Source organism: Periplaneta americana, chromosome 11 (genome assembly GCF_040183065.1).
Source record: "Periplaneta americana isolate PAMFEO1 chromosome 11, P.americana_PAMFEO1_priV1, whole genome shotgun sequence".
Lineage (NCBI taxonomy): Eukaryota > Metazoa > Arthropoda > Insecta > Blattodea > Blattidae > Periplaneta > Periplaneta americana.
This window is the reverse complement of record NC_091127.1, coordinates 145,462,993-145,472,351: the sequence shown is the minus strand read 5'-3', so window position 1 is coordinate 145,472,351 and position 9,359 is coordinate 145,462,993.

Here is a 9,359-nt window from a genome sequence, read left to right as displayed (position 1 = left end):
TGGTGGCCGTTCATTTCAATACAGGCTTCAGTTCTTTTGTGCATATTATCGCACTATAGACTATTGTACCTAATTCCAATTACCAGTTTCGTCCTTCGTACCAGTAACTCATGTTGAAATAATTTTGTACCTACTCTATAAAAGAGTACTTTACGTATTGTAAATTCAATCTTCACTTCTGTCCGATCCGAAAAGATAAAATTACTCAGACATTCAATCTACTGTCCGTCCAAGTGGTCATGTCGCAGGGTCGTAGAAATGGGGGGGGGGAAATCACGTGACAGTTAATTACTTAACTAGGCCCTTTTATTTAAGTTATTTTAAGCATTTGTTTGGGTATAATATTACGTAGACGTCGAATTCCTAACAAAAATTAATGTTCTTAGAAAAGTTAAGACAGCCCAGCCACTAGCCTTTACAAAGAGGCGAATAGAAGCAGGTGGGGGAACCCGGGATGCGACGTAGGCAAATGGATGACAGTACCTATGCGAAAATGATTCAATATTGAAAGCCCTTTCGTCACTGGAAAACTTGAACATATTTTTGGAACGTACTGTTTACTATGACCGTATGGCTACTATGACTGTATATGCGGTCTTGGATCTGTGTGGAGGACGGTTGAACTTCATTAGTAGAAGGGGTGGGAGTGAAGTACATCCAAAAACTGAGGTACAATAAAAATTGAAGTAAAAATAAAATGATGTCCCTGTATATAGAACTACATTAATGTAATATCAAGTTATTTTCCTATTGAAAGTCTCACGGATAAATTAATCTATGGGTATCTCTAATTATTTTAATGTAATGAGTTATTCAGTGTGTCAAAAATCGCATTCTGTCTACAGAAATCATAAAACCTCGTCTGTTTTCAATTTTAAGTTTATTCAAGGTACAATGATATTCTCCATGACTTTCTATTTTTCTTACTTGCTTATTTAACGACGCTGTATCAAGTACGAGGTTATTTAGCGTCGATGGAATTGGTGATAGCGAGATGATATTTGGCGAGATGAGACCGAGGATTCGCCATAGATTACCTGACATTAGCCTTGTAGTTGGGGAAAACCTCGGAAAAAACCCCAACCAGTTAATCAGCCCAAGAGGAAATCGAACCAGCGCCCAAACACAATTTCGGATCGGCAGCAAGCGCCTTAGCCGACCGAGCTACGCCGGTGGCTCTTTATATTTTAGAGATAATTTCTCATTCACGCCTTCATGTATTGGGTCTTACTGTATATCGCTATCAAATATGTACCTTTTTTAGTGAAAGTAGATGGAAAACAAGGGAACAGGTATTCCGACTTTCTCTCTACAAGTTTTGGTTATTTCGAAAAACAGTTACTTTCGGCCGATTTTTCGAATATTCACCTGTACAAAACAGCATTTTCGTTAATACAGAATCTGGGGCCATAACAATAGGATAAGAACTACACTATCTCCATGATGAAATCTATAAATGGTTTCGAAACGTTGAAGTTAAGTCCAAACGCACAGTACAATTGTCAAAATTGTTCTAAGTCTGAAGAAACCATTCAAAACAATATTTGTAGTTTATTTTTCCCACTGTAATAGTTTGATATTTGTTTTGAATGAATGTCGGACAGTAATTCGATACTAGACTCTGTCTCCTGTCTCACATTAACCCCACGCATGCGTTTCATGTCACCTACATGCCGGTCACGATCCGATTCGCGAGTGGTGCTCATCGCCCGCCGCTGCCAACTGTGAAAGCTTTCATTCGTGACGCATCATTTGTGAATGTCGGTGAGCTGAAAGTTGTGCGATTATTTTATGTTCCACAATTTCGTACCAACTGGCATCTGTTTGGTTCGTTACTATAGCTGAGTCTCTGTATCTTGAGCTCTCCATTCAGCTTTGAATAATGGGGGGGGGGAGACTGGTTATAAGTGTTGCCAACTTAACAATTTTAAACATATATTATGAATACCCATTATTTACAGCATTTGCCAGTTTTATAATATTGATATAATTATTGAACTATAAAATCGTACTATCTTTTATTTAATTTAATTTAATTTATTTTATTTAAATTAATTAATTTAATTTATTTATTTAATACTTTACATTTGAGCTACATTAGGCATTGCAGCCCGAAAGAGCAGAAGCTCGTGCTCGGGCGTAGTTCAGATCAGTTATACAAAATATATCACAAAATTAAGAGAGTTCATTGAGCATAATAACATTAATAAATGGTAAAATACATACAGCATGTAATAATACGGTCTATATACAAATAGAAAATACAAAAGTACATAAATATTAGAGTATCAATTTTTAACTCTATTAGCTTAAACAATTAAATAATTAATCTGATTTGTTTCTTAAATCTATGTGTGTTAAGTGTACTTAGCGTTATATATTTTGGGTCCAAAATTTCTTCTGTGTTTTAATCCAGCAGTTGTGTGGCATTTGGGAGTACATCAGGCAGTACATCTCACTTGACGATATGTGTTAGAGGAAGAATAATAATTGTTTGTATAATATCTGAAATCAGAATAGTCTAATACGTAGCTAATCGACGATGTAGCCTATACAATGGAGGGGGGGAAAGGAACTGGCCACCCTACCTCATTATCTCTTATTATCTCTTGACCTAATTGCCTCATAAATGATGCCATGTTGGTATCACTTGTGAGGTTCAGAGCTGTCTTCGAACAGTTCACTAAACAAGAAAATTCGTACTTTTATGTTACGAGGGGCATCCAATAAATAAGTTTCGCTATTTTTTAAATATTAAACACGTTTTATTAACTTTACAGATACTTATTTACATATTACAACTCTTCTGTTACTTCTTCACATAGTCACCATTTCTAACCAAATATTTTTGGTAGCGTGAGACCAGTTTTTGAAAACCATTGCACTACTATATCGTGTCCTGTTGTCGTAGCCAAGTGTTCACTACAGATTTCACTTCATCATTTTGAAATTGCTTGCTGCCAAGGTGCACCTTGAGTTGGGGGAATAGTTTAAAATCACTGGGGGAAAGATCTGGAGAATACGGAGGATGCGAAAACTTCCCATTTAAATGATAAAAGTCCGGGATATTTTCTTTTGATGGCAGCTCGAAGATTCCTCAAAACAATATAGTATCTCTCAGCATTCTTTGTGGTGTTTTGAGGCAGGTAGTCCACGAGTAAAACACCCTGAAAGTTCCGAAAAAACGTCGCCATAATTTTCCCTGCAGAGTGCGTAACTTTTGCCTTTTTTGGAGCACTTTCATCAGCTGCCTTCCACACCATACTCTGACAATTTGTCTCGAGAGTCGAATGATGGATCTAGATTTCATTGCCTGTATAGGTATCCTACCCTACAAGCAAAACTCAGCTCAGACTCCTCGCGCCGCGCATGCTATACCCCTCTTACTCCCCTGCAGTAGGCGGGTTCTTTAATAAGCGGATACTGTATAGCTATAACGGCTACGGTTGTGGACATGTGCACTCAAAGAGCAGCTGTAACAATAGCCAATTAAGTGAATATAACATTACAAGATGTCAACATCGTCTCTTTCTAAGTCACAATCGGTATCTATCTTCACTGGAACTGTCCTCATATTTAAATGTTAAATATTTAAATTAAATTAAATTAATATTTAATATAAAACGATATGTGATTCCCTGACTCTGTAGCAATAACACGTGTTCAGTTCAGCACAAGAAGATAATACGTGCGCATGCGCATAGTGTCGGTGGTGTGATTGGAGACGGAGAGCATGCTGGGAAAGGGAGCATACGTCATCTGCGCGAGACAGTCACGCCCACTGGTTTCTGCGCACTGAGTTTTGTTTGTTGGATACCTTTAACAATTCGTTTAATGATCCGTTCTCTCTCTCTCTCTCTCTCTCTCTCTCTCTGATGTATGTCCAGAAATTTTCGGGCCGAATCCTTCCTTTGTTGTTTATGAACGTCATCCAGCAAGCGTGACCCCCACCTTACACAGATTTTGTTTTTTTTTATTTTTAAGTTGGTTATTTTACGACGCATTATCAACTGCTATGGTTATCTAGCGTCTGAATGACATGAAGGTAATAATGCCAGCGAAATGAGTCCAGGTTCCAGCACCGAAAGTTACCAGCATTTATTCTCAATGGGCTGAGGAAAAACCCCGAAAACATCTTAACCAGGTAACTTGTCTCAATCTGGATTTGAACCTGGCTTGTCGATCAGGCATGCTAATAGCCTAGATCATATATACCCAGATAGCTCGGCCTAATAGGCTTTGACGGTAACAACTTTTGTCAGGTTTACTACGCTGCCATCTAGTTGTTACATAAGGAGTCACGTCATAATTCCCATTTGAATTGCATTAGCGACTGTACTGCCATCTCGTGTTCGTTTTCGGCGGACGGGTTGCGATCCTGGCGGTTATTCTCTTCAAAGTAAGACTGAAGCAGGTCTAAGGCACAGTTCTAATTACGGTCCAAGATTATATAATGATTTTATGAAGAGAAATCCTAAACTAAAATTATTAAACAATACATTATTCAAAAAACAAGTGCTTGTACTGTTTTTAAAATTATAATCATGTAAATTCTTGTTCTTTCTTTATTTTTTTTCTGTCACTTTAAAAATGTTGTATTCTTAACTTAGTATGTTCATGTATAGGCTATGGTACCGTTTTGTTTGTTTGTTTTTGTTTTTTCTTATTCTTTTTAAACTATATATGTAATTACATTTAACATCGGAATATGTATGATAAGACTTTGTTGTGTTAAATTTTAACGTACCTTGTTTACATGTTTCGACCTATTTATGGTCATCCTCAGAACTGGTCGTTGTTGGTCTTGGCGCCTCTTGTTGTTTCCTGTGAGGGTGCGTTCGTAGTGTAGAGTCAAAGAGTGTATGTGTTTTGAAATTGAGTTGTGTGTTGAGAATATCGTTGGGGAGTGTTTTCGTGTGTCTGTATATTTCATATTGTTCTAGTGTGTTGAGTTTCTGGCTTTTTGGTTGGATGTGCAGTATTTCCATGTCTGTGTTGATGTCTCTGTAGGTGTGGTTGGCATTTGTGATGTGTTCTGCATATGTGGAGGTGTTTTGTAATTTTGTTATGGCTGTGATGTGTGAGGCGCCAAGACCAACAACGAGCAGTTCTGAAGATGACCCATAAAACGGTCGAAACATGTAAACAAGATACGTTAAAATTCAACACAAGAAAGTCTTATCATACATATTCCGAAGTGATACAGTGTTAAACGTTGTGTAATCAAGATGTATACATTTAACAGTTTTAATCAGGTTATTATTATTATTATTATTATTATTATTATTATTATTATTATTATTATTATTATTATTATTGCTATTACTGTTATTTTATTTATTATTTTATTATTATTTTTTTTTTCTTCTATCCAGTTTTCATTATTGGTCACACCCGACCTCAAGCATCTTGCTTTTTCGGGTGTGACCCAGTTACATTGTATTTATACAAAAATTTGTAATATGTAGACTATTTGACTATGAGATTTGTAATCAATTTGGAATTTTGAAGAATATTCATATACGAGTATTACAATAGTATTGCAAAATCTTTGTTATTGTATGTAATTTTTGCTTGCAATAAAAATCTTATAATCTTAATTAAAAAAAAAGTGCTGCCAATTTTAACATAGGGATGGGCTATCTGTTACATACTATGTATATTATCTAGGCCAGGTATGCTCATTCTCTGACTCCCGATTACGTTCTGTAATCACAACCTTCGAATGTAGCGCGTGCTGTTCCCCGTTCGAAGCTCGACGGATGGCTGCAGAAGGCAGTTCAAGTACTTAGTAAACGCACCAACAGTGCGGGACAATGACACAGTCAAAACCTTTTGTAAGCAAACGATCATTCTGTACAGTGTGGGAGGAAGATTATTTTTGTTGTACGTTCGGTGAAAATGGAAAGTGATTACTAAATTGTAAGGTACTGTCAGAATACTACTGAGGAACATAAAACTACATTATAGGCTCTGCTACCCAGAACATGCGGAAGTGACAGGGAAGCTGTTTTCTGTAATATAGCCTATTTTCATATACCAACGTTATTATTATTATTATTATTATTATTATTATTATTATTATTATTGTACCTAATATTATTATTACTATTATTATTATTATTATTATTAGACCTAATATTATTATTACTATTATTATTGTTATTGTGGTGATTTTATTCCAGCAGAAATAGATATTTTGATAAAATAATTTTTCAGGGGTGCAACGTGCACTACAGCTTCAAGAATTGAAAGCACTTCATGAAAGGCCAAACACTGAAGAGAATCGAACAATTCAGAGTCTATGTTTTGGAGCAAGTTAGCCTATGTAATATGTTGAGAATTAGCTAAGGCACTAAAACCCTTCATGGATGGTGAACTTGTAAAGAGATGTATGGTGCCTGAACAAAATATAGTTAATTATGTCTCTGTACTGCAACAGTTCAAATGTGAATTTAGTGATTTTAGACGTATGGAGAGTGATATTAGTATTTTTGCTAATCTTTTCATAAATTTAGTACAATCCGTGAGAGTGCAGTTCCAGGACGAATTAATTGATTTACTAAGTAACGTAGAATTCATAACTAAATGCAGACAATATGACTTAACAAGCATAGAATTATTTAAAAATGAACAAAACTAAATATTACAAGATGAGCTTATTCGTTGCCACTATGTTAGCTACCTTCGCCTCGACATATGTGTGCGAACAATTATTTTCGAGAATGGAGGTTACTAAATCCAAACATAGGTCCCGATTAACAGATGAGCATCTTTAGCGCATTGCAGTAAATTCGTTGGAAAGAGATTACTTGCAGAAAAAAATGCAGATGTTGTATAGACCGCAAAGTAGACTATATGGCGGAATATGAAAATGATATTAAGTTATCTATGATATTATTATATCATAACTATATTAATATAATAAATAATGTAATAACTTAATATTGCAGTGTATACACTTTCCTTTTTCAAATTCAGTTTATTGTCCATATTTGAAAGTGTGTAAGAACTATGTTACGGGCGGAGCTGCAATGTAGTTGCGGAGCCCAGTCCGTACACAGTGTGTGTTATGCAGTGCAGCATCATCCGTGTAATCGGCCCTTTTACAATCTTGAGCATACCTGATCTAGGCTAATAGTTACTCCACAACAGTGGACTGACTTTGTGGTAATGAAGATGGTCTGCCAGAATGTTTCCAATGGATGATTGTCCAATTTCAATCCCAGGTGGCAGCTGCATTATTCGTAAATGGTAACGCGTCGGTCTTAACTGCAATAATTGCATCATCGCGAGTCTCTCTGTGCTGGGCCTTCCCCTTTGCTGTTCATCATGCACATCTTCACGGCCTTCCACGAACCACGTCAACGTCCAACCATTTGGATGCTCATACATTCTTCTCCTTATACAGAGGTTAATTCGTGAAGAATATATTAACAGCAGTTTCGTTTTTTTGTTATAAAAAAACGCACCGGTAGCACACATCTCACAGTCGAACACGTGTCGTAGTGACAACTCCAGGCTGGTTGGCTGCGTACTGTCGGGAGAATGAAGGCAGGATGTAAACTACCCTGAGGACTGCCAACACACCCCAACATGTTTAATCCACAAAATTTACGCGCGCAGTTTGTTTTTCAGAAAAAAAAAATGAGAGAAACTTATTTATTGGATGCTCCTCGTATGTGATTTATTGTCATATGAAATATTTGGTCCTGCTGGCCCTTTATTCGGGCCAATATGCCCGTTCTTACACTGCTTACATCATTTGAAAATTTAGGGACCTTCTCTTCCTATATTCATCACTGTGTCCTTACGTGTTCATTCATTTCACTTATCACTTCCTCTATTTCGTATCTATCACTATCTATCGTACTAAACCTATCTTTCTAATTCCCCCTATCCCTAACACTTTCATTTACTACTAGCCGTACCCGTGCACTCCGCTGCACCTGTTAGAAATAAATATAAAGTAATTACATAATTAAAATAGGACGTTTGATCCAGGGAACAACTTTTACAACAGCGCAAGATAATCTGCTTCGCTCATTACCCAATTTTTTTGCATTGCATTTGTTGCATATATATTTTATGTATTTTAACACGATTCAATAGAGCATAGTTAAAATTTGAATTATAAAATAATGGATTGCTAAGCTAACGTACTATTACTGCATACTAAATCAATACACTCTCGTTGTTCGTTAATTCTCTGAGATTAAAATGAGTGTACATAAATATTATTTTTAGAAATACAGAAAACGAATGTACAAAATAGCCTATCAAATTTTCTGTGCATAAGAAGCTATTTTAATCTTACCTGTCCTCGATTTACTCAGACGTTACTGTAATAACATTATAGCATTATGTCCATCTAGAGAAACTACACTTTCCAATGGTGAAATAATAATTAATTATACAAATCGGTTAATTTAGCTTCTGATATTACTTCATACAAAAACAGAAACATTCTCTGTAGGCAATATTTAATAGCTTTCGATTGTTGATGTCCAAGGCCTCTGTTTCGATTGTTGTTGTCCAAGGCCCCTTATAGACGAAGTCATTTGTTCTTAATTCATTGCACCGTCTTAGATGGCGTTATTTTAATTTTAAAACTCATTTATCTCATTAAATATCAGTCCTATCAAAATTTTGTAAAGAATAAAACTTATCGGAAATCATTTGTGAAGAAACTTTTGTTATGTAACATTTTTCACAAAAATCAGTAATAAGCGAGATATTTCGATTTATTTAATTCAGGCCCCCATATAACCCCTCTTTGAAATAAAGTATTTTGAATGACATATAGCCTAAAATCTAAGTTACAACGAACTTAATTTATATTCCAATTTTCATATAAATCGGTTCAGCCATTATCGCGTGAAAAGATAACAAACATACAGACAGACATACAAACAAAAATTTCAAAAATGCGATTTTCGGTTTCAGGGTGGTTAATTATATATGTTAGGACCAATTATTTTTGGAAAATCGAAAATTACAAGAAAAATTTCGGCTACAGATTTATTATTAGTATAGATTTAATTCATTCTCTATTTTCTATACAAATAATATCCATTCCCGTTTCTCTCTCTTCCTTGTTCTAATCATATGATATAAACTATTTTTCATGTTCTCTATCCCACCTGATATTACATTTCTTTCTTTAATATTCTTTAATGCGGGAGGGCCTTAGGACACGCAACATCATTTCATCCCGGGTAGTACAATGGACCTACTCAAGCGACCTACGTGTGAGGGCAGAAAAATTGTGTCGCCGGGTTAGTGCAAAAGATTAACAAGACAAACCCACACATTTTCCCAGGAAAACCCATCACGATGCCCGCCAAAAAAAAAAAAAG